Source organism: Phasianus colchicus, chromosome 7 (genome assembly GCF_987193195.1).
Source record: "Phasianus colchicus chromosome 7, bPhaCol1.hap1.1, whole genome shotgun sequence".
NCBI classification, from domain to species: Eukaryota; Metazoa; Chordata; class Aves; order Galliformes; family Phasianidae; genus Phasianus; species Phasianus colchicus.
Genome location: NC_143442.1, coordinates 838,066 through 861,161, shown reverse-complemented (window position 1 = coordinate 861,161; position 23,096 = coordinate 838,066). Strand labels below are relative to the sequence as shown.

Genomic DNA, 23,096 nt, shown 5'->3' with positions numbered 1-23,096 from the left:
AGGGCTTTTCCAACCCTTATGATTCCACGATTGTGTGGTTCTGTGATTCTACGAGCTGATAAAGATGAGAAAAGAGCCCATAGCAGCACAGCAGCACACGGTGCCATGCAGCACAGCGCTGCCATCCGACCTGCACGGAGCAAACCCTGCTCAGGGCCCAGAGATGCTCCTCATTACCATATCCTTAGAATAGATGTGATATAAATTTCATTACTCACTTAAAAGTTCTGAAGTTAACAGCATAAACTTGAAGTTGAGTAATTAAGTAATCCTTATATAGACACTTATTAAAGTATTTATACATATTATCTTAAATCTACATCTATCATTTTGCCAATTAAAATTAGGACTTTAATTGCAATTAAGTAATTTAATTGCCAATTGAACAGCAAAATTGCTAAGTGACTAATTTTAATGCCTATTTTAATTACCAATCATGACTGGGGAGGGAGCTAATCAAGCAGTATCAGAGTAATGATGTGAAAAAAATGGAGAACAAACATTCGAGACTCCATGCCTTTAAAAAAGGACTCCAAATTAAATAAATGCAAACACAATTTCATACATGTGGCGAAATGCCGTATTTTGGTACCTCAATACGAGAGCACAAAGGAGATGTTTAATTAAAAAGAAGCGTCTCTCTTTCCCCAAAGCACCAAACACAAAGTGCTGTTAGTCCCTATTTCTCTGCTGCTCTGCCCAGTGTGTAACCCAGTGCCGTGGGGGGGATGTGGGAGCTGTGAGGGCTGCAGCTGGACTGCCCTGGGCACACATGGGCACACATGGGCACAGCACACACGGGCATCCACGTGTGCACATGCTGTGTGTGCAGCGCTGTGCCATCGCCACTCCCACGGGTGGTTGCAGAGATGCAGTGCTGAGCTGCTCTGCTCAGACACAGAAGGGCTGAACCTGCATGTGCTGCAGAGCCAAAATGCCGTGACCCCAAAGGGCATCACCTGCTGCCAGCTGGTGCCGGTGTGCAGCCCACCAGGACGAGTGCAGCACAGCAGTGCCAGGGCTGGGTTTTGGAGAACATCCCTGCGGCCCAGTGGTTGTGTGTTTGATCAAAGCACGGAGATGGATGGGATTGCTGCGTGTGATGCAGCAAGGGGTGAACTTTCCCCATCCCTGCAGGCATCCAAGGCCAGGCTGGATGTGGCTCTGGGCAGCCTGGGCTGCTGGTTGGCGACCTGCACACAGCAGGGGCTTGGGACTGGATGAGCATTGTGAGCCTTTGCAACCCAGGCCATCCTGTAATTCTGTGAACACCCCAGGCCCAAAGGAGCATTGCGGTGCAGGAGCTGAAGGAGCACAGGAGCCCAGTGGTGCTGGTAGCAGCGAGGCCCAAGTGTGGCACAACGTCGGGTGTGGGGAACCCGAACTTGGGTGCCTCATTCCGCATTGATTTGCACGAGGAGCCCCGCCCTCAGATTTCCTTACGTTTCTGAACGAGCATCATTTGTCCTTCCCTGCCCGGACCTCCCCTGACACCACGCACACGCTGTTTCCTGCAGCCACGCGGTTCTGTTCTCACTGCTATCCGGTTATTCCGGGCTCCATAACGCCGTTTTCCTTATTCCAGAACAAGAAGCCGTGGGCTGCCTGCTCGGCAGCTGTCGGGGCCCGGCCCTCACACGGGCGGTTCGGTGCTGCCTGCCGGCTCTGCTCTCTCTCTGCACGGCAGCGCGGTGCGTTCGCATCCCCCGCTGCCCGGTCCGGGGGCTGGCGGTGATCCCCGGTGCTCCTCGGCGGCTCGGAGCCGCTCCGCCGTCCCCGTGATTGATACCCGTCGGGTCGAGAGGCTAAACGGCCCATATGGCACCGCCGCAGCCCATCTGCTCTCTGCCCATCCGTGCCTTAAGCTGCCATTAGCAACATCTGCACTCCCAGAAATGCAGCTGTGCGGGACGCTCCGCCCGAACCGAGCGCTGCTTCCCGACGGAGGGAGCGACACTGCCGGGGGGCGAGGGGGGGGGCGCGGCCCCGGGGGGCGCGTCGGGAGCGGAGCTGCGTGCGGAGCGTCGGGAGCGCGCAGAGCGGGGGGAGCGCGGCCCGGCCCGACCCGCGGCGATCCCCGCCGGCAGCGGCGGCAGCGCGGCTGCGGTTCTCGTCCTGCGGAAAGTCGGCGGGCTGAGGGGCCCGGGGAGTTTTCTTACATAAAGCACGCATCTGTGTGCTGGAACAGCCGCCCACGTCCCTGCTATAGCGCATACGTACTTTGGGTTTTTATCGTGGCAGTGACTTCCTGGAAGGTTTGGAAATGCCCGAAGTAGTGACTGCACTGCTGGGACTCACACGGCTCCCTGGTGCTGCATCCCGGCTCCCACTGTTGCTGTTGGCACTGCACGCCTGCCCAGCCGTGCAGCAGGTGACACCAAAGTGACAGCTGCGGTGCTCAGCCCTACGAGTTAGTTTGCTTCCAGCAGCAGGTAGGAGTGCAATGGCTCTTCTCTCCCCACATGGAGCTGCGTGCAGACCCTGACTGAGCTGCTCGGTGCATTTGGCCACCAAGCTGGGTTCCGGGCAGCCTGGGGACAGAGCCAGCATCCAGTGAGAAGCCCACACCTCGTGTCCCAGCCCAGCTGCCTGCTGCCCTGAGTTCCCATCCCTCAGGCCTGCCTGGCACACGGGAAGCGGGGCTGCGGTGCGCGCTGACAGCCGCCCGCTGTTCTGCAACCCTGGGAGACCAAGAATAACAGCACTTGGGGGATGTGTTTATGTCACAAGTGCTCTAAAATAGCACAATTACACATTGTTGTTTTTTTTTTTTCTTTTTCTCTCTCTTTTTTTTTTTTTTTCTGCGTTATGAGTATTAACTGCCAACACCCACAGAAATCTGGTGTAATTCACTTCTTTCCTTAAGCGAGCCCCTTCCCACAGTTTGGGGGTACTTTTCACGAGGTCCCTGGGACCTGCTCCACTCGGGCAGTCTCAGCACTGAACCACACAGTCGCCATGGATGGTGGCACAGGCGCTGAGGAGCTGTGCAGCAGGGAGAGTGCAGCTCCTGATCCGTGCGCCTGCAGCATCCATTGGAGGCACAGGGCAGGGAGAGCAGAGCCAACCACACAGCTCGCTAATTGAAAACAGCGCTGGTGTGAAGAATGGTGTTTGTAATTATGAACGCAGCTATTAAAATATCATTTTGCTTTTTAGACCGCCTGATTCTAACATGGGGTAGGAGCTATATTCGAAGAAGTTAATTATTTCCAATGCTTTGGAAAAAAAAAGGAAGTCTAAGCTGCAAATGAAGCTCCTTCATCACTTTTAAAAGCTGCCATAGGGAGCTGGTTTGCACTGATTCCACTCTGCCCCAGCACCGAGAGCAGCCCCAGGCCTCCCCAGTGATGGATGCTGCCCACACTGGGGCCTGCATGTGGGACAGAGGAAGGCTGTTGGGGTTTGTCTCTTTGCAGGTCTAACTGAATGGCGTCTGGTTCTTCAGTATGAAGACCACAGGTCAAAACTGAAGTGAAAATGGGACGCTGTGAATGTTACTAGCAGGTAAAAAGAAGTTGGGGTTTTTTTGGATGGCAGAACTTTAATTATAAAAAGCATTGTAAAAAATCTAGATTGCATATTTACTCATTTGGTCCATACAACAGCCAGCAAAATCAGCCCGTATTGATGGGATAAGCAGAAAGAAAGAAATTAGTTTGCAGAGCACAACATTCCAGGCCAAGATAGCATTGAAAAAAACAAATTGATTCTTCCATTAGTCAAATTCCTATTAAATTATCCATACTTCCCAGTGAGCAAGTCCATGGACCAGGTTCCTATTAAGGTATCGATGGTGAAGGCTGGATAAGCTGCTATCTAAAAAACACCCACAGAACAAAGCACCTGCCCCCATCATACAGCATCATTCCAAGGACGGGGAATGCCACCGAGCTCTGCAAGCAGCACAGCCAAAAACATGGATTTTGGAGGGAAGGGATGCAGGGTGCAGAATGGTGCAAAGGGAAAAGGCACAGGGAGTGACTGTGGATGGGATGAGAGCGTTTTTGTTGAGACCTTGTCAGTGCCCTGCATATACAGGTCTGCCCTCCTGTTATCCGTGCACCCATCAGCTCCTGGGAGTCACTTTGATGAAGGAATCAGAGGAAAATTGGAAAATACCTTCAGCTCGAGGCCTGAGTCAAGTGCTGTTATTAATAGCGTGCTTAATTACGAGTGGCATCTAAATCAGGTGAGTCTGGGAAGGTAAGATGAAGGGGGAAAATTGCCCTAAGAGCCTCTGATTACCGAGTAAAACACAATTAGCCGTTCTCAGAGAGCAGCAAAGCCCACACCTGATGACCACCACCTGCAGCCCGGGCTGTGTGTCCTGCAGGTCTCCCTCCTCATGGAGGTCCATTGGTGTGCACGAGGTGTGGCTGCTTTTTGGCTGCAGGGCTGCAGGGCTGGGTGTCCCTGTAGCTCCTTCCCTCTGCTGCAGGGAGGCACAGCAGCCAAACCTGGGCTCCTGGGTTGGAACATGTGCAGTGCATGCTCTCCAAACTCCTGAGCACAGCTGGTCTGTGCACTCAGTCCTTCCTAAGCCCTTTTTGTAGCGGGTGCCTGAATTTCAGAGGTATAAGGTGAGATGCTTCTTTCAGATGTTGGTATTATTACTAATTTATCTGATTGGAGCTCTGAAGTGAAAAATACTCCTCCTTCTCTGACTTCAAGGTCTCAATTAACATTTTTTTCTGTTACAACTTTCTGTTTCTGTGTAATTTTAGCATCATACCAGGACAGGGAGCGTAACTTCAGGGAACTGCTTTGACACACTCTGCTCTGCCATGGGGTTAACAGCTGCCCCAGTATGAGTGTGCTCACTTGGCAGCAGCAGTCAGCTCCGTCCCAGCAGCTCCCACCTATCCCTGCTCCTCACATCCACTGCCACCGAGACTTCTGCTTTACTCAGTTCAGTCAACAACTCCTTGTCTGTCAGTGGATGTTGCTTTTCTGCAGTTATTTTTAGGGTCCCGTGCTGCACCGTGGCTGCCTGGCAGTAGGAGAGCAGACAGAGGTGTGGGACAGAGACCCACCGTCAGCTGAACATCATTTTCTGTCCATGTGGGAATCAAAGCTTTTAGTGATATTCAAAGTCAGCATCGCACGCCAAAGAAATTGTTGGCTGCCGCAATCAGCAGTGATGAACAATCATTATGAAGTGCAAAAGGAGCGTTGTTAATACGAGGCTACATCTCCAGGTCAGTTTGACTGCACGATTTTATGAGCTTAAAGACCTACACACCTCAAAATTGATTAAAAATGATTTACTCCCAAGATATTTACCTCCTCCACTTTTTTCTGAAAACCATAATAATAGCAGTAGTTCTGTTCTGGATTCCAGGCACAAGCTGAAGAACAGGAGGAAGAGCAAAGCAAGAGATTCCCATCTTGCAACCATGGAGCGCAGGAAGCTGCAGTGCTCTGCAGCCGTCTGAACTCGGAGTGATGTTTGACCTCAGTCGATGAACAGGAGCTTTGCCTTCTTGCTGTGCAATGCCAGATCACCAGAAAAGAACTTAGCTAATGCTTGTAATGATATCGTGGCTGTATAAGCATATTGTATGCTACTTACCAGCAGAAGGTGATGGGATTCAATGCAGACACATATCTATATTTCCAAACCTCCTCCAGGAACGACAAAGAACTCCTGTTCCAAGAAGAAATTCCGACTATCTCCTCCTTAAAAACATGACACTTAGCAAACAAACTGAAATAAATATATTTTTTTTCCTTCCGTGTTCCACTTCTGCATGCTGGGACACAGTGAGAACTGCGGCCATGGAGTGAGAAGGCTCATAGAAGAGGTCAGTGCTCAACCATAACAACAGTGGGGCACTTTTGCAGGGCTGTGGCATTTTCCAGGGTTGTAGCTGGGCATTCCCTGCACAAAACATGAAGGGCCGTGCCATGCTGGCTGACCGAGCAGCCTCTGTCCTGGCCTCACGGGCAGCACTGTGAGCTGCCTTTAGCAGTCCGGATGCATCAGCTTGATAATCTGTGCGAAGGTGTGTGGTTGCTGCAGCCCCTCTGTCTGAGTTTTACAACCAATTCCTGTTTGCACCAGATCCTGGACTGCTCACGTCCCCCTCTGACTACACTGGAGAACAGCTGAGGTTCTTCTCACTGAATGCTGCTTCCCAAGGGCTGAATTCGGATGAGAAAAACACTGTAACATTGGGTAATTAGTTTGTCAGCCAAATAATTTCTGCGGGGCTATCACTTCTCTGCCTACAACCCCAATCAATCTCCCAGCTCGCGGTTTTAATCCCATTTTCTGCCTTTTAATCTCCTTTTTTTCACTCTAACTTTCACAGTTCCTACTATTCAGTGGGAATAACCAAAGCCAGGTGAGCACAGAGGTTCTGTGGCACATACTGAATGCCTGGAGACCAACAACAGAGCTCCTGGAATGGAATTCCTCTGTTTCAGGCAGGAAAATCAGGGACTTAACAAAAAGAAAAGCTATAAAAATAAAGGAGGAAGAGTGATTTGTATTTGGAGGAATCATGAGTGCAACTTGGTTGAAAAGCAGCCTAACACACGTGCAGAACTGCCTGAGTGCAGCTCTGAGCACTGCGTTCTCTGATCAGGTAGGAACAATTTGCTAAGTGCAAAAGTTGGAAAATTTTATAGCTGTTTAACAGCAAATCACAAATCTGTCCTCATTTCTTTTTCCCAACACATTTATTATTGAAAGATGGTTTGGTGAGTGCCATAAGTAAGCAGGCGGTGTTCCTGAGCCCTGAGATTTGTCACTTCGGTTACATCTTTCTGATCTCTGACGGAGTGTTTTCTGCAGGAGGACAGGAATGCTAAATAAGGCATCAATAATGCAAGAGATCCGTGAATAATCACCCGAGTGCTTGAAAACGAGTGGACAGTGTGATCATATGGTAGAAGAAAAATAACGTTAGCTGCATATTTATCAATGCCTGGTGCCATTAGCACAGGATCTAGCGATAGCTCAAGGCTTTTAGGAGACAGTGCACACAGTGCTTTGGTTCCCAGGATGAAGGCACATCCCCAGAGCTCGTTTGGGCCTGGCCAGCCTGCAGCTGTATGGGGATGGCACATAGCACCGATGAGATGAGCACTCTTTGTATGTTTGTCTTATGCTGCTGCATTTTAACCCTGTCTTTCATCGAACCAACGTGTCTATTTTAAAAAGGACTTCTGAGTGCAAACATTTGATCCTGGCAGCAAGCACAGTCATTGGCAACTGTGCCAGAAAGAACCGCCCCTCTCCCACAGTTGTGTTGGAGTCACTCGAGCAGCCTGCGCTTCGGGTGACTTTGGAACTGGGCTCTTTTTGGGCTGAATGACAGGGGTCCATCAGCTCCATCAGGAGAAAAATGGCTGCGGGAAATACAGAGTGAATGTCAGTGTGTGTCTAACTAGAATTGATGGAAAATGCAGAGCTGTGAAGAGGTGCAGTGAAATGGCATCCTCCGGGAGCAGGCAGGTCCTGCCGCACACGGCACCGCCACTGGGCTACAGGAACGAGTTAATGCCGCTGAGGAACAAGCGGGGGGACGGCTGAGAACGGCGACATTGTTTTTCCCTGATGTCAGCAAAGAAACCCAAACACAAAGAGGTGAATGTAGCGCTATGAGAGGGCCCTTGAGAGAGCTGAATGCTGGGCCTGTGCCAGGGCACCCAGCAGAATTAGAAACCGCATGGGATGACCGAGTGTTTCCTGGAAGCAGGGGCTGCAGGCAGCTGTCGGCAGCAGGGCTGTGTGCGGGGGCACTGCTGGCCCTGTGGCGCTGCTGGCAGTGTTGGTAGGCTTGGGGAGATCCACGTCCATAAAGGACTCCTTCTGTTTTACTTCATAGCTCAGCGCAAGGCATCTTATTTCCTCCTGTAGGATGCACACGTCGAGCCTTTCCTGAATAATTCGATTGATGCTGCATTTGGTGGGTGGTGCTCTGGAGGATATTTAGATCTAGCTGCAGTAGAGATGTTGCTTTGCTTTAAGACCAACCACACATCGGATCTGCTTTGTGTAACGTGGGGGAAAAGGCAGGGATCTCCTGGAAGGAGTCCAGCAAAGGGCCACAAAGATGATAAAAGGCCCGGAGCATCTTCCCTACGAGGAAAGGCTGAGAGACCTGGGGCTGTTCAGCCTGGGGCAAAGGAGGCTGAGATGGGACCTGATTCGTGTTAATGAATATCTAAAGGGAGGTGGGAGGCAAAAGGATGAGCCGGGCTCTTCTCGGTGGTGTGTAGCAATAGGACAAGGAGTGACGGCCTAAAACCTGGACGTAGGGAGCTTCATACTAACGTGTGGAAGAACAACTTTTCGGTAGGGGTGAGGGAGCACCCTGTGTGGGAAATCTGGGACTGCAGACACGCTGACAGCGCTAACACACGGGACCACCGCAGGCAGCACGAAGGGGAGCCGGGCCGGAATGCACTGCGCAGCAAAGAGCGGAACGTTGTGGCCAAGCGCCCGGAAGCCCCGAGGACAGCGCCCGTCGGGAGCCTCCACGGGGCGCGGGCGCGGAGCGGGGCGGCGGGAAGCCCGGGGACAAGGGCGGGCGGGGCCGGGCGAGGGGCCGAGCTGACCGCAGTGCGCTCCTCCCGCTGGGTTCCGCCCGGCCCCGCGCGCCGGCCCGCCCTCTCATAGCGCCCCGCAGGAGTTTCGCTGTAGCCGGGGATGTAGCTCAGTGGTAGAGCGCGCGCTTCGCATGTGTGAGGTCCCGGGTTCAATCCCCGGCATCTCCAGCGGCTTCTTTTCGCTTCGAAATGTTTTTTTTCTTTCTCCCCAGCTGCGGGACGCTCCCGCTGCCGCGATTGGCGCGGCCCCGCCCCACAGCGCCGCTATGCGCCTGAGGCGAGTCCTTCGGGGGGCCGGTCAAGCAGTGCGCCGCTGCAGCTTCTCCGACCTTAAAACGCGAACTGCTTTTTGTCGAAATGAAAGACAAGCGAGTAAATAAATAAAGCCTTCAAAAGGAAGAAAAAAATAATAGAGAGAAAAGAAAAAGCTTCGGTTGCATTGGCCGGGAATCGAACCCGGGCCTCCCGCGTGGCAGGCGAGAATTCTACCACTGAACCACCAATGCACGACTTGCTGCGCTGCTTTCCTCCTCTGTCCTACAACATCTCAAACGTTGAGTTTCTGCTGCCATTTCCTTCTTGGCCATCACCTCCAGGAGAAAATGTTTTTAGAAAGCTGGCAACATTCGTATACATATTTTCCCCCAACAGATTAAAAACCCCGTAACTTTCTCTAATGAACTCATCATCCCCTAATTTTAACAGCATTCAGGCTAAGTTTATTCTTGTACCTTTCAGTGCTGGGAGGACACTGCCAGAGGAGGCCACCAGCAGAGGCACAGCTCTCTGCTAAGCACAGCCCTGCTCTGAGGCACACAGCCCACAGGCACTGATATCCAGTGGCACGCAGGACAGCAGTGGGTAATGGTGCAGGAGTGCCTGCACAGTGATGTAACAATGTCAGCCAAGGCAGCAGTGCAGTGCAATGCCATCACAGCTCCTTATTCTCCCAGACTGCAACCTCTCATTTTACACTGGCAGAAAGTAACAGAGCAAAAGCATCAGGTAGTAATTCTTACTTAGGCTATGCTTACAATATCTACAGTCAGCCCTGAAACACTTTTTCCAGAACATGAAATCCCAAAAGAAGCTAGAGGTGGAAAATGCTCACATTGGGAAGAGTTTAACTTCCTATTTTACTATATGTGGAGAAAGATTTTACAGACGATCAACAAAGCGTTACCAACCCCATGCCATTTCCAGAGTGAAAGTGAAACCAGCCCCTGCACTCGCAGTTTGCAGCCACGAGAATCACTTCCCATGTGCATCACAGTGCTCTGCATCCGCTCAGAACATCCCTGTTTGCTGGCTGAGGGATTACAGACAGCTCGGTGAAGGAGGGGATTTGGACCCACTGGAGCTGGAGCACTGCTCCAGAACGTGCTCTGTAAGTACTTGTTCAAGCAGTGTGACAGGCTCATACCTAACTTCCCTTTAGGATGACTGCAGGTGGGACAGTGCTGAATGGAGAGAATGTTACAAGAGCTGTAACATTAGAAAATGATTAGAAAATCACCCACTTCAGCTTAGTTCAAAAATCCTTCTGGAAGTTAAAGAGACGCCATAGACCTTCAGCAGAAACAAAGAAGGAAAAACATAGGAAGAAAGGATTTTCTTAGGTCTTTTTATCCATCGAAAAGGTACAAATGCACTTCCTTCCATCCCAGGTCACCTTTAAAGGGGCTCTGACCTGGCTGCTTATGGCTAAGGCTTGACACAGTGCCTTCTTAGTGGCTCTGCTGCTGCAGGGAGGGAGTGACGTGCTCTGGGCACTGCTGCTGCTTCTGCAGTGTGCCTCTGAGGATGGTGCTGTAGCTCAGGGCCATCAAGAGCATCTCAAGTGCAGGTGATACAGGTGCATTTGGAACAAGGAAAAGAATTTCAGAAAGGAAGTGGTAAAAGTGCTCAAATCAAGCTTAAAACTGGGGGTGTGAGTTACCTGGAGTGTGGTAGGTGGACACTGTTCATTCCCTCTTCCCTGTTAAATATGGCCATACATGCTCTTGCCACATGATGCCAGCATGGCTGTGCACCACTCACAATTACAGTGGAGTTGCATTCATCTCTGTATTGCTGTATAAAAATAAGAAAGTGCAATGCTGCAAACTGGACTGCTGGACTATTTGCCCTGATCCACATTTTCATGCTGAACAGTATTAAATGGAATTCCTGTAGAACTAATTCCTAATAACTCAAACTGACCTGAAACATGGACATCATCTGGACATCCCTTCCTTACACTTAACAGACCAGTACCTAATTCTTAGTATTGCCAGGAAAGTCCAGACAACACTTACTGCTGCCCCAAAATAACTGTGGAGGCCTTTCAAAACGGCTTCTAAAAACCTTTTAAACAAAGGCTTCCAAAGTGCGCCATTGCCTCTGTTTCTAGAGTGCAGAAAATTTATACCATCCCTGGCAGCCTCTGCTGTGCACAATAACATGCACACCAGCTTGATTTTAACAGGCCAGAGAGGAAGTTGGGTGCTTAAAAATATCTACCTACCTAAAAAGACAAATGGATCTACATTGCGGAGCCTTCAGCAAGGACTGTTGAAACAAAACAAACAAAACAATTGTGGTAATCTTTTAGGTAAGACTTATAATGTAGAACAAGTTGTCAGAGCAAGTTACAGCTCTAAGGGCTAGCAATTTTGACAGTGTCCCTTTGAGCACAGGAGAGCACAGGGACTGGCAGGACAGCAAAAGGTCACTTGGTCACACGGATCTGCTGCCTCTTTTGCGCTCATCTCCAGACCCACCAGGCTTGTCCCAATTAATTATTAAAATCTGCGGGGAAAATACTGCTGTAGATAAAAAGGTACAGTCTTAAATTCTGGGGAAGCTGGAGGATGGCAGTGTGGTCAAAAGCAGTGCAGAAAAGCAGCTGAGCCACATTATCCATCCTACAAGCTTCAGACACAAACAGAAGTCATTTACATCCAGTCATGTTTCTGTGCTTCAAATACCAGAGAAAGGGGAACTCCTGGATTTTCCTCCCTTTGTTTTCAGCTCAACAGTGCTGGATTACAAAAGGTCACCAAACCCAAATTGACAAGATATATGTGGATATTTAAAATAACTTTTTTTTCTAACATAACCATTGATTTCTATTGCTAGAGAACTGCATAAGTCCCTTGCAAATCTGTGGACACCCTGAAAACATCTGTCCCAGACAGGATTCACATGGCAATGAGCCAAAACCATTAACCAAGCAGTGCTAATGAAGTGGACATTAGAAGAGGACAGGAGAGTCCAATCCTGCCATTTTTTCATTGATTACAGTTATATCAGGGTAAGGCTTTGAAAGTGATTGTATATGCCCTTGGACAGGTTTTCTAAGATTTTTTCCCTAACCAATGCAGTGGAGAAAATGCCTGGACAAAAGGCACGTGTGTGCATTCACTGGGCTGGTTCTGGTCTATCACTGTCTCAGAGAAATAAAAAAAGTAGCACAAATTCCAAAAGGCTTTCTCTGTTCCATACTCTGCATGTAATCTCTCCCTTTGGAGTATGTAGAGAAAAATAAACTTCAAATAATTTTCTAAAATATATTTTTTCCAACATTTCCCACAATGAAAATCTTTAAACAACAGAAAATATACACTGGCATTGTCAAAGCAGCAATTCTAAAGATATTGCCTTTCTTCTCTTTCTACCCATGACATTTTTATTTCTTATTAGAGCTCACTGTAAGCCCCAGAATAATACCAATGGTCCTCCTGCACTCCTGCACACTGCTGTTTTCCATTTCCTGGTTCTCCTGTAGTTGAGATGCCTGTGCTACCATTGCAGGGAGAGGCCAATTAATTATTGTGTTTGTTCTGCAACAAATCATGTGGCCTGTGACCTTATTCTTTTAAAAATGTAATTTTTGCATTTGCTCCTGTGACTCAGCCCTGATTTGTTATCTTTACATAACAGCAAACAATAAGACATAATTATGATGATAACACATTACTTCCGTTTTAACAGAAAAAATGAACCTCTTTCTCTTTCCAGACACACATACAGACACAAAAAGACAGCAGAGCTTTTATCTGCTGGGTGCAAGGGGAGAAACATTTAAACACTAGCAATACAGCAGCACAGCCCTGGTTCAGGTGGTAAGTGGCAGATGTGGTAAGAGGCAACACACTTGTAGTTCTGAGTGATAGCTGACACCCGCAGCCAGCGATGGGAGTGCTGCTCCATGTTTAATCACAGCTGTGACTCAGTGCTTTTATTTCCCAGCAGTGGGACCTACCATGCATCCTGCTTGAAGAAATCTCAGCAAAGGTCCAGCTTCTGCCTGTCGCTTCCTTTCAACTTCTCTGCGATCACTGCCTCTCTCTCTACCCTCACGAAGACATTTTCCTATAGACAGATCAGGAGAAAACATATTTGTGAATGTATGAACAGATTTTCTTCTTATGATACATAACTTTGGCATGCAGTCAGGTTGCAACGATAATCTTCTTCCCTCACTAATGAAGAGGAACTGCCTCTGGGGCTGAGGACAGAAGGTGAACTCTGCCTGCACGCAGTTTACACCTGCTGAGCACATGATTCCAGGCATCCCCAGTTCCTGGCTGGCAGGTGTCCCAGCAACCAAGCCACACGCACACAGGCTCGAGAGGTAATATTTTGATCTAGACATGAAATAAAACACAGACTTGAAGGAATTCTATGATACACCAAGACATAGCACCTCATCTTTTTTTATTTTATTTTTTTATTTTTTACCTTCTACAAATCTTGCGCTATGGAAACACGAAGCCCAGTTTTTACCAACCAGTAAGCAAGACAACATCCCAGCTGCTTTTACAAGAGGTTTCACTCCCAGGATTGCCCTGTTAGGAGAAGAGTAGCACAGCTCTCTCATTTCTGCCCCCTTTACAATAGTGTTGGCTTGGAAGAGTTCATGAATGTAGAAGTTCTGAGATGCAGGATGTGCTCACTTAGAAAGCAGATGTGGACAGACTTTCTAGTCAAGCCCTGTCTTGTTCTGAATCAATCAACATGCACCATAAATTGGTGCTGGCAATGCAGCCATATCCAGGTGGACAACAATCTTCAGGACTGCAAATTGCATGTGAATCCTTGTTTCCTGGTCCCAAAAAGAACCATAATCTTTTGGGTTTAGTTTTTTTTTCTTTCCCATTTTCAGTTCCTTCTGTTCAATTGAGGTATTCCCACAGATTCTGTACCTGAAGATCTATGGAGTACTGATTCCAGCTATCCCTTGGGATCTTGTTTCCTTTTCAAAGGAAAAGGCAGGACCACATCCCCTAATTTGTCTGGGATTAAAACTACTTCCATCCCAAATATCCCTGACTTTGCAAAACTTCTGAAAGCCAACCCATGCAGTTGCTTAAGGCCTTTAAATGCCACCTAGAGAGCTGATAGCCATACACAACTACTGCAGCTTCCAATTTAGCTCCCGTGGTTACATCTGACCCATGCAGAGGGATTGGGTTCCCATGGCCCCTCAGAAAGGACCTGTTGCTGACATTTAGCTGCCGACAGGAGGCCAGAGCACGCCCCAGGGACAGCGATGGGGGGGAGTTGTGCCCATTGCTCATGCCCACGGCAGGTTGTTTTTCTGTGTCTGATAGGGAGCACGTCTCTTGCTGCCTGTAAAGCACATTGACTAAGCAGTGAGCACAAAGAACAGCAATAAAAGCAGTTTCTGGGAGGCAGCCAAGAAGCATGGCTGGAGGCTGATGGCTGGAGGCTGATGCCTGGAAAGCAGAGACTTGCAGTCAGCAGGATCCCACATCCATGGCATCATCTGCATGAGGATACAAGCTGGGCACAGACAGCCCTGTGGGGAAGGACGCAGCCATAGATCTGCTGGTGCTTTGGTCTGGCATGGAAAAGGAGATCCCAAGCACTGGTGGAAACACGAGTTCAGTACACTGCAACATACAGAGCAGCCAGGGGTTCAGCCAGGAGCTTTGGAAAGGAGAGGACCATGGCGTATCACTGCTGCGTGCCTTCTCACTGCAAAACAACACTGGCCAGCTGTGGCAGCCAGCTGTGACCCTGGAAGCCCAGCACGTGGCAAATAGGATGAGAAATGGAGAGCCCTTACAGACCACAGCAGATGCTCTGTCAGGGCTGCCCTGGCTATCACAGAACAAGGGGCTAATCAACAGGGATAATCAAAGAGAAGATACAGAAAATGTCTCCAGAAATCATGCAATCCAGTAGTAGGCCATGCAACTCACTTTCAAGTCTCATAGGCCTAGCACTTCATTTAACTGTTAGAAGTTTGAGAATGCAGATCTGCTATTTTGCAAAGCTAAAGGATTGGAGAACTTCTGAGAAGGAAATGCTCAGTAGGGAAAACCAAGCCTGCATGCCCTGCGCCGTGAAGCTCAAGCACAACCTCCATCCCAGCCCTGCAGGTTTCCTGCCCCTTGCCCTATGGGCTCCGCTAACTATTCCTCAGAGGCAGCAGCATTGAAATCTGGCCTCCACTTTGTTAAAAACTGGGCTAACTGCTCACTAGTGCTTCTGCCAGCCCTGGTAAAAAATCAGCAGGGATCCTGAGAAGCCGCAGCTCCAGAACAAGATGTAGCAGAGATCACTGAGAGGCAGCCACAGATGTGTGGCTCCATGCCACACTGGGGCCACCGGGAACAACCAGGAATGAAAAGTGTGAAGCTGTCTCTGCACACCTATTAGGCACTGCCTGCTTTTACAAAGGTAGGCTCCCAGAGACAGCACATTTCTCTGGGCAGGAGCTCTAGCAGTTCTTGTATCAATCAACCGCAAGTGGTCAGGCCATCCGGACTGAACCTCACTGTAGTAGTGAGGAAGGACCTGCAGTAAGTAAATGATGTTAATACAGCACAGAGCTGCCACCCAGCTCTATGTGCTGGGACCTGCCTCGGTCCTAAAGTAAAACAACAGCTGAAATCCCAGGAAATCATAGAATCAAAGAATCATCAAGGTTGAGAAAGGCCTCTGAGATCCCCACGCCCAACCCCACCCACCCCCCCATGCCCACATCCCTCAGTGCCACATCCCCACAGCTCTGAGACACCCCAGGGATGGTGACCCCCACTCCCTGGCCAGCTGTGCCACTGCCTGACTGCTCTGTGGAGAAGGAATTGTTTCCTTGTACCCAGCTTGAACATCTCCTGGTACAACCTGAGGCCATCACCTCTCGCCCTATTGCTGTTACCGGGGAGCAGAGGCTGACCCTTCCTCGCTCCGATCTTCTTTCAGGAGTTGTAGGGAGCTACGAGGTCTTCTCGGGGCTTCCCTCAGACCGAACCATCCCGGTTCCCTCAGCCATTCCCGTCAGGACTGCATTCCAGACTCTGCCCAGCTCTGTCGCCTGTCTCTGGACGCACTCGTGTCTTTTCTGTACTGAGTGGCCCAGAACTGCACACAAACCACTCGAGGCTCCAGGACCCCACGACGCGGTTGTGGAAGGGGCCTCTGGATCTCTGCCATCCCGACCAGCAGCAGCCCCTACAGCAGCACTCGGCACCCGGGAGCGCTCGGCCCCATCCCCCGCCCTTCAGCTGCGGGTCAGCGCCGCTCAGCCCTCAGCCTTCCCCCCTTCGGGCGCACGGCCCCGGGGCTGTCGGCCCGTCCCCATCGGGAGGTGCCCAGCCCCCAGCAGCTCTCTATGGGGCCGTCCCGGCGCTTCCCGGTCCGCCCGAACCGCCGAGCCCCGCGGCGCGGCCTTTCCGAAGCGCGGGGCAGCGCCGGGCGGCGGGGCGGGCCGGGACAGCGGCTGTGGGACGGCTGCGGGCCGGGCCGGGGGAGGGCCGAGGAGGGGCCGGGCCGCGCCGTGCTGGAGCGGCGCCATCCGGGCAGCCGCGGCCCGGCCCCGGGGCGCGCCCAAATATAGCCCGGGGCGGGGAGGCCGCCGGGCCGCTCCGTGACCGCGCCGCTTCTCCTCAGCGTCCGCCTCCGCGAGCAGCCGCGCCGGCGGCACGGGGTAAGGGGTAAAAGGGGTGAAGAGGGCCGGGAGAGCGGGGCCTAACGAGCCTTTCTGCGGTGCGCGCCGCCAGGCCCTGCGTGTGCCGGTACTGGGCTGCGGGAGGGGCGGGCGGGGCGAGGCGAGGCGAGGGGCTGCTACGGCACCGCACCGCAGCGGCCGTTGGGCGGGCGGCAGCACCCTGTGCTCGGCTCCATCGCGCGGGGCTGCCGGGGGCCGCGGCCCCTCCTCGGCTCTTTTATGTAAGCGGCGGGAAGCCGGTGCGAATGAGGGGAGGAGCGGCGTGCGGCTGTGCGCCGAGGAGCCCGCGGCAGCTCCGTGCCCCGAGGAGCCGCAGCCGCCGCGTCCCGCTGTGCGTCGACCCGCGGGCGGCCCGCAGCTCTGCCCCTTCGTCGCTGCGGCGGGGTGCGAGCGCGGGGACGGGGTGCAGTGCGGTGCGGTGGGATGCTGAGCTGTGCGCGGCAGGGCTGGAGCGCTCCTGGCTCGCGTTGAGCACTCAGCATTGCTTCTGGGTGAGAGTGTCTAGGTGTAATGAGGAGCTCCTGAGCGTCTCCGGCTCCTTATCTCTTGTAATCGGTCACTGCAGCCGTTGCACGTGGACGCCTTGAGAGGAGAGCGGCCGGAGCTGCTGGCTGCGTGCTGTGCCGTGAGCAGAGCAGGCCCTCTGTGCGTGCGGCTGCGGCTCTGCCCGCCGTGCTGCCCTGGGCTCTCAAGGGGCAAAGTATTGCACTGATGGCAGGAGTGGCACAGGGACGCAGCCCGGCCTTGCGCCTCGCCACAAGTGCGGGGTGGCTGCGGAGGGAGGGAGTGAAGGGCTTGGAGAGCTGTGCCTGGGGCTGTCACCACCGCAGGCTCTGGTGTTTATCTTCTGGTGGCGTTCAGGTTACGGCTGTGCCTTTTGTGTCTTATTTTCCTTCTCCGCTGCGATCTCTCTGGACTGCTGTCACTATTGCATGTTTCCAGGCAGAGTTACCCGCATGCGGAGCTTACGCAAGGGTTGTTACACCATCAGCCTGAAGACAGCCGGGTCCCTCTGTAAGATAATCCCAGCCGTGGATGGGGAGCGGGCTCAGGACGCAGCTGTTGGCAGCACGATGTATTTTTAACTGAAGTTAATCACGCCTTTCCCTTTTCTCATTTGGTGTAGGTGCAGTGATGGGAGCAATGAGTGACGAGTAGTAATGACTCAGTGTGGTACTTGGAGATCTGACTGTTGATAGTTAAGGTGTAATGTGGTATAGGCTCCTCTATAATAGCAACAAGTGCAGTGTTATTAATGTTAGACACTTAGCATGCACATTCACTGTAGCAGCGGATGAAAGCTTCCAATGAGGACATGAACATGAAAAATTATGCAGACGTTACGACTAATTTATAGTGTTACTTTGCGTGTAACAACCAGTGGATGAGTGTTTTGTTTTACTTAGTTGTGTGTGCATATATGTACACGCGAGCACAGTGACAGCAATGTCCTAGGCTGTGCCCTTCTGCTTAATGAACTGTTATATCTAGAGACCCATTACTGCCTGGTAATCTGTTGCTAATGGAAGCATGGAAAACTGGATGGGTTCAAAGGCCTTCAGTGCACACCAGCTTTCCAAGTGAAAGCTCACACAGGTTCCCTTCTGCTGCGTGCTTATTGTTCACAGTGCTCTGCATGCTTTAGCAAATACATAAGAGAAATGTGCTTTCCCCCTCCACAATGTCCAGCTTGCAATTATTACTTTACTTCCCTGTGTACATATCTTACTACTTTCATAACAAGGGCTTCCATTTGCAGGCAACCCTGTTGGGCAGCAGCTTACATCTATCAGGTGCCTCATTTTGGTGAGTTCACATGCTGGCAAATAGGATTTCAAAAATTAATATGTCTTTTCTAAAGCTGATGGGCTTTTGCTGCTCTTCATTTAAACCAGGGGTCTGATAGTGCAGTTGTAGATGTCAGCTGTATAGTGCTTGGCTCTCTGTTTGTAGTCTGAGCCTGTTTTTCCAGGGAGTAGCTCCATTGTGAGTGTGCCACTGCAGCTGGTGGGAGTCTGTTGGTGCAGACTTCAGGAGAAGGAGGTGCCTGTGTCAGTGACCTGCCTGCAGGCATGCTGCTTGCCTGCCCTGCGTGCTCCTGGAGGAGTGGGAAACACTGAGCAGTCGGTGGGTGAGTGCTGGGGTCTAGGGGTGGAAAAGGCCTGAAGCAGATCAGACAAAAGTGGGAAGATCTTCCTTTAAATGAGAAAGACCTCATGTACCTCAGCTGCTTTGTGGGTGTTTATGGGGCAGGACTGGTGCTTCCTGAAAGCAGGTGCCCCGTGGTTGCACTATGGAAGCTGTTCTCAGCAGCACCTGCTGTAGGGCTGCACCGCAGCGATGCTGCAGCTCTTGCTAATGGAGGTATATTCTGCTTCTGCCAAAAAGCAATGCTTTAGAAAACTTTCTGTATTACATCATGAGCAAACAATTTGCAATCAGGACTCTTCTACATTATCATAGCATTGATTTTTATTTTCTTTTTTTAGTGGCGCAGGGGGAGAAGCGTTTTCTACCTCTAAATAACTGCATTTGATCCAAGTTCCCAAGTGAACGTGTAACTGCCTCAGAGGATTCCAAATGCCAGATGAACTCACCCAGAGTTATAAGTGTGGAGTGCCAATGGAGATTGGGTTGGCGTTCCTCTGCTGGCTGGGTACCGAGCCTTGGATAGGGACTCATTTGCTTCGCAAAGTGTTTCTCAAACTGAGTGTTAGTTCTTCTTTCAAAATGATACTGACTGCGTGCCCCTGCTGTTGGCTGGGAGCTGAGTTCAACTCTGGGTGTAAAAGTAGGCTACTTCCTTGACACGCCTCCATAATTAGCCTAGTTTGTATGTGTTTGTCTTCCTTTGAGCGGGTACCTGTCTGTATATGCAGATCTGTGTCCAATTCTGTAATATGTTTAACATACAGGGCTTTACTTTTTATTTTTCTCCTTTACTGTTTGCCTTGAAGTGGGAGGAGGGAGGGAAGGAGCTGTAGGTAGAAGTATTAGGATGAAGCTGAACTGGTGGACTGCCTATCAAGTATCTGTCTTAAATTCAAAGTGAGTGAGGAATGCCAGAAAAGGGTAACACCTATACAGTAACTTTTTCTAACTCCTCCTTGCCTTATCTGTAAGTCAGGTTGTTTGTACATTTTTATTTTATTTTGGGTTTGTGAGGTTTTGGGTTTTTTGTTTTTGTTTTTTGGTGTTTTTTTTTGGGGGGGGGGAGAGTGATGGTAGTGTGTGACATGGAAAAGGAAGTTGTCAAGTTGAAAAATATAAATAGAGAGAGAAGTCCAAGTTAAACCCTTGTAGGGTTAAAGCAGTTGGGCTGCCACCTAACCCTGGTGGGAAGGTCTTGGTCACCTAAGCACAAACAACAAGGAAGTTGGAAGCAGTGGGGAGCAAGAGAAGGATGAGGATAGAAGGACTGTTCTTTGTTTTGCCGTGGTTTTTTGTGACATGCCATGCAGCTCCTTTCGGGCCCGCTCACCGCGTGGGCAGCATTTTCCCCATATGGCAAACTGCTGCTCTGCTTCCACTAATTAGTGGAAGTTGGCCTGTGGGATTTGGGAACTTTAAATTTAGGGTGTAGGAACTTAAAATTTGTAGTGCGGTCTCCGGCTACAAGGGACTCTAACCCTGCCAGCTGTTTAGATATTATGGGCTGTGTTTCTGTGCTTGCTTGGTGAGGTTGTTCTGGGATAATTACTTTAATTAAAGTGCTGTAACTTGTGTTTAAGAACCTGAAGTAACCATCAGTGGCTCTAGGAGAGGATCTGGAGTGTCGTCTTCAGCAGCGTTTTGGTGACAGCCGAGTTCTGCATCTGCTGGAAGCTTGTCTTGGTGTGTGGCTTCGTTTACAGCTGTGGCTTGCAGGAATGAGATTCAGAAGTCACGAGGGCGTGTGTCAGAGCCCAGATTGTGAGATAACCAGCTTGGGTTGCCTCTCAGTGTGCCGCTTTGTTCTCACTGCTGGGCAGAGCAGAGCAGAGGGCAGCCCAGGAGATGGGAGCTGTACGGGCTGGGCACAGAGGTGCTTGGTGGTTGTGGGAGTGCAGGGCAAGCATCTCCAGTGCTGGCTGGTTGAGGCTTTAATTACTGCCTTCTAAGATGCTTACTTTAGTTAGCATGGTCTGACATGCTATGTAAAGTGTTAACCGCTTTAGTCACTTAAGAAGCAAACAAGAACAGCTACATGGGACATGGTAGATGATTGTGTTGTGTGTGGGGTGTTAATGTGATCCCATTACATCCTTTTTTTTTTCCACGTTCTTTGAGCATTTCCTACATGGATGCATTCTGCAAGCTGTCAGTATCTGCTCCTGAGTAGCGCTGCCTGCAGTAAGAGTCCTGATTACAGCCTGGCTCATTGCAGTCCTGGGCACCAGCACTGCAGCTACCTTTCAAGTAGCCCAGCCAGAAGGATCAAAAGCTTCATTACAAGGGTAGCAGCGGCTGGAGAAGCAGAGGCAGCGCAGGGTGCCCAGCTCAGCCTGTAGGGATCTTTGGTTTGGAGTTCGCATCACCCAGTGTTCACCTGAGAAGCTTTGGAACAACTGGAAAGCACTGGATTAGACAGTGCTACCGTGCGAATGGCAGGTTATGCAAACCCTAGTGGGGGTGATTATAAGTTTTCTATTTTTGAGTCTTCCATTGAATGACTCACTTTATTAGATGTGTTCATTTAAAATGGAATGTGAAGCACCCAGATTCCATGGTAATGGCCTCATAAAGCGCTCAGATATACAACATAACAGATTGGATTTCTTCTCTTAATTTAACAGGTTTTGCGTCTCATACACCATGTCTGATGGCAGCATACAGGGCGTCACACTTATTGCAAAGCTTTACAGTTTGTATCCATCTGTCTCTGCATTTCTGCTAAAGTAGTCATCTTCCTCTGATCTCCAGCTTGCGGTACTGCGTCTGAATCTTCCTTCGCTCCCTCCTCCCCCACTCCTTTCCCTGTGCCCTCTGCAGCTCTAGCCCCATACCTCAGTAATTAGAAGGGACTGGAGCCCAGAAGTGGGGCTAACCGGGGAGGGCTGGGAGCCCCACAGGTATGCATGCTGGCGGGCTGCAGAGTTACACAACCCCAACCGAGATCCCAGCCAACAGCAGGCTGCCTGCTCAGCGCCTGGCCGGGCCCTGCGGGCTGTGCTCCTCATGGGCATCACAGCAGTCTGCTGCCAGTGGTGGGGAGGCAGAGACCTGTCATGTGGGATGCCCTGCTCAGAAGCTTCTCTCAAGGACGGGTGTTGAAATAGTTTATCTAGAAACAGGATGTAAGTTGTGCTCTGTCTGTCTGCTTTTTGGATTTTAAGCGTGGGGCTGGAGGCAAAGCGGGAGAGCCCTGACTTTGGCAGTGTTACTGGGGAGCTGGGCTGAGGGTCCTGCAGCTCTAGGCTGTGTGCTTCCCAGGGGAACTGCTGGCTGGGAAACCACGCTCCTCTCGACCACCGGGGGTGAGCACTGTGTTGCTGGGTTGGAATTCAGCGCAGGAGGGAGTGGTTCCTGCTGTGAAGGTAGTTTGTAGTGAATGCTTGGAAACCGAAAGCATGAGTTCGTCCTGATAAAACCTCTTGTGTGGTTCCCATTTCCTGTAGGCTGGCTCTTTCTTCTCCTTTGTACTACCTTCTGCAGTTTGCACTTCTGATAGGCAGTCTTAAGATAGCTGTGAACTTGAGCTGATGCTGCTGTGTGTCCCTGTGCACTGGTGCTCTGCTGCCTTGCTGGGCAGTGTCCCCTGTGGGGTGCTTTCCACATCTGGGCAGATCACACTGCACATGGTGCCTGCTGCTCGTGCTGTGCCCTATGGCAGCAGAGGGCTCCCTGATCCAGCAGCTTGATCTGTGGCCCACCGAGGGCTGCCCCAGCCCTGTAGCTGAGGACCCACAGGTGCTGCACATCAAAATACGCCTTGAAACAATGGGTAAAGCTTGCTTAACCTGGAGATGTTCAGCATCGGACTGCACTTACGGCATTAACCCACTGTGTGCTGTTTGAGACATTTTTAAAGACCGCTGAGAATATCTGTGTTCTGGAAGGATGACTTATTTCAGACTGCGCTGCTTCTTGTGCTGCATGCTGTTACGATATGTCTTAATATAAAATTCTGAGATTCCATCACAAGTTGTTGATTGCAGCTTGGAAGAGAGTCAAGTTTTATTATCTGCTTGGAATAGATGAGGGTTTTTGAGTTTAGGTTCTTGTCTGTATGTGTGGCACTCCACATACGATCTTTGCCATAATTACGTGGCCTGCATTCTTTCCTATTTCCTCTTCTGCTCTCTGGTTCGTCCTGTTTGATGCTTGCAGTAGCCCTTGAAGCTCTTCAGGGACATGGGGAACACCTCCACAGGTGCGTGCTTAACGAGCCTGGCATTTCTCTGCTGGCACTGAGCCACAGGGCTGCCTGGGCTGTGTTTGGGCCGTGCTCCTACCATCCTCCTGCCCAGAGCGGGGCTGTGTGAGCTGGAGGAAGCTGCGGTGCTGGGGCTGGAAGGGGCCTTTGGAGCTCCCCCATCCCACCTGGCCCTGCACAGTTGCAGTGCTCCAGCTGTGCCCTCGCCCCAGGGCA

General features: G+C 50.8%; 1 protein-coding gene, 2 long non-coding RNA genes and 2 other non-coding genes across 8 annotated transcripts in view; 3 read left to right on the top strand and 2 right to left on the bottom strand.

Annotated features, from left to right (window-relative positions):
• The first annotated feature begins 2,118 nt into the window (after positions 1-2,118).
• LOC149917162 (uncharacterized) lies at positions 2,119-5,811 on the top strand. Its single transcript, XR_016467962.1, has 3 exons — positions 2,119-3,507; positions 4,042-5,201; positions 5,345-5,811. It is a non-coding gene; the product is annotated as an uncharacterized LOC149917162 (long non-coding RNA).
• A 2,847-nt stretch (positions 5,812-8,658) lies between these two features.
• TRNAA-CGC (transfer RNA alanine (anticodon CGC)) lies at positions 8,659-8,730 on the top strand. The gene has a single exon. It is a non-coding gene; the product is annotated as a tRNA-Ala (tRNA).
• A 267-nt stretch (positions 8,731-8,997) lies between these two features.
• Positions 8,998-9,068, bottom strand: TRNAG-GCC (transfer RNA glycine (anticodon GCC)). Its single transcript has one exon. It is a non-coding gene; the product is annotated as a tRNA-Gly (tRNA).
• Positions 9,069-9,680: 612 nt separating this feature from the next.
• LOC116227471 (uncharacterized) lies at positions 9,681-16,267 on the bottom strand. 3 transcript variants are annotated; one of them, XR_016468074.1, is made up of 4 exons: positions 15,228-16,267; positions 12,809-12,918; positions 11,069-11,112; positions 9,681-10,635 (listed from the first exon to the last, which is right to left on the bottom strand). It is a non-coding gene; the product is annotated as an uncharacterized LOC116227471 (long non-coding RNA). The 3 variants fall into 3 exon arrangements; XR_004166571.2 differs by lacking the exon at positions 15,228-16,267 and having other exon boundaries at positions 12,809-13,090; XR_016468075.1 differs by lacking the exons at positions 11,069-11,112; positions 15,228-16,267 and having other exon boundaries at positions 12,809-13,090.
• A 100-nt stretch (positions 16,268-16,367) lies between these two features.
• Positions 16,368-23,096, top strand: part of GPD2 (glycerol-3-phosphate dehydrogenase 2) — a 52,320-nt gene continuing 45,591 nt past the window's right edge. Inside the window, exon 1 of one of the 2 annotated variants that reach the window (XM_031590819.2) lies at positions 16,368-16,504. The gene's annotated coding sequence lies outside the window, so the exon portion shown is untranslated. Of the gene's footprint in view, positions 16,505-16,728; positions 16,747-23,096 lie in introns of those variants that run through there. The other variant, XM_031590821.2, reaches the window with a different exon arrangement.